This window comes from Trichechus manatus, unplaced genomic scaffold (assembly GCF_000243295.1).
Source record: "Trichechus manatus latirostris isolate Lorelei unplaced genomic scaffold, TriManLat1.0 scaffold00971, whole genome shotgun sequence".
Classification (NCBI taxonomy): domain Eukaryota; kingdom Metazoa; phylum Chordata; class Mammalia; order Sirenia; family Trichechidae; genus Trichechus; species Trichechus manatus.
The window spans coordinates 6,100-7,641 of record NW_004444907.1 but is presented as its reverse complement, the minus strand read 5'-3'; positions in this window follow the sequence as shown (position 1 = coordinate 7,641).

The window sequence follows — 1,542 nt, the reverse complement described above, 5'->3', positions numbered from 1 at the left end:
AGGGGGAGTGGTTTGAGGAGCTGGCTGTCTCTACCCTCTTTAAAAAGTCAGGAATTGTGGTATTTGTTTTGTAATACAAGGTCCTAATACAGAGTTGACACATTTTCAAAGTCATCTAGGAGGAAGAAAACAAGAAAAAGAGAAAGGCAACTAGGCCTGAATACATTCTGTATGCCAGGCACTGTCTTAGTAGGATTCTTGTATCTTTTATACCTTTCAGTTTCTTAATTTAATCTTTCCATCGTGTGAAATACATACACAGGTTTTATATGAACTTTCAGACAATGAAACTGAAATTCAAGGAATGAACACAATATGCCTAAAGCTATATCTCATCTAAGTTGCTATTCAGTGAGTAACGTTTATTTGCACAATTGGAAAAAGTATATCCTTGTATTATACTTGGTTGAATGGTCACTTTAAATACTTTTTCTAAATTACTGCATTATGTCTATAATCTGACACATTATTTCCTCCAACTCTTTCTCTTAGGGTTCAATCCTGTCTGTCTTATTTCTACCAATTATCGTTGTATTTTAGCCCTAATGGAGATTTGGATTGTGTAATGAATCTTACTAATAAAGAACACCTGTCTGCCAGTAGTTTCCTGCTTTTACCATTGTGTTTATCGGCTCATGCCTTTATCCTTGATGTTCCCTCTGCTGATATAACAGTATTAATAGCAGTGGCGGTAATAATAATAGCTTAAATTAATGCGTACTTGCTGTGATATGTTATTGCATTTGTTCACCGTAAAAGATTACAACTGTTATCATTCCCATTTGAGGCAAGGACTAGAAGGCAGGAGGGGAGAGGAAAGCGGGTGATAGGAAACCCAAGGTCAAGAAGAGTGAGTGTTGACATGTCGTGGTGTTGGTAACCCGTCACAAAACTATATGTGTACTGATTGTTTAATTAGAAGCTAATTTGTTCTGTAAAGTGTCATCTAAAGTACAATCATGAAAATAAATACATAAAAATACTATTAGACGGAAGCATAAAATAAAATACAACTGTTATGATTCCCATTTGAAAGATGAGGAAACACAGAAAGATTAATTAACTTGCCCACTATTTTGAGATGAGTCCTTAAGATTATGGATTTTAGACCTTACGTCTTGGGTTCAAATCCCAGTTCTACCAACAGCTTTATTACTTGAGGAAGTAGTTTAATTCTTTAAACCTCATTTCCCTTCTAAGCAAAATGAGGGTTATAACAGTACCTGCCTCACAGAATTGCTAAATGTATTTATGAGTTAATATATGTGAACAGCTTGGATAAGTTTGCTAGCAGGTACAAAAAAATAAAAAACCTGTTGCCATCAAGTGGATTCCAACTCACAGTGACCCTATAGGACAGAGTAGAACTGCACCATAGGGTTTCCAAGGAGTAGCTGGTGGATCCAAACTGTCAGGCTTTTTAGTTAGCAGCCGAGCTCTCAACCACTGAGCCACCAGGGTAAGTGCTATAGTAAATGCTATGTCAAGTGTTTGCTATTAGAATAACTAATCATTATTATTATTTCTTCAATCTCCGAGCCA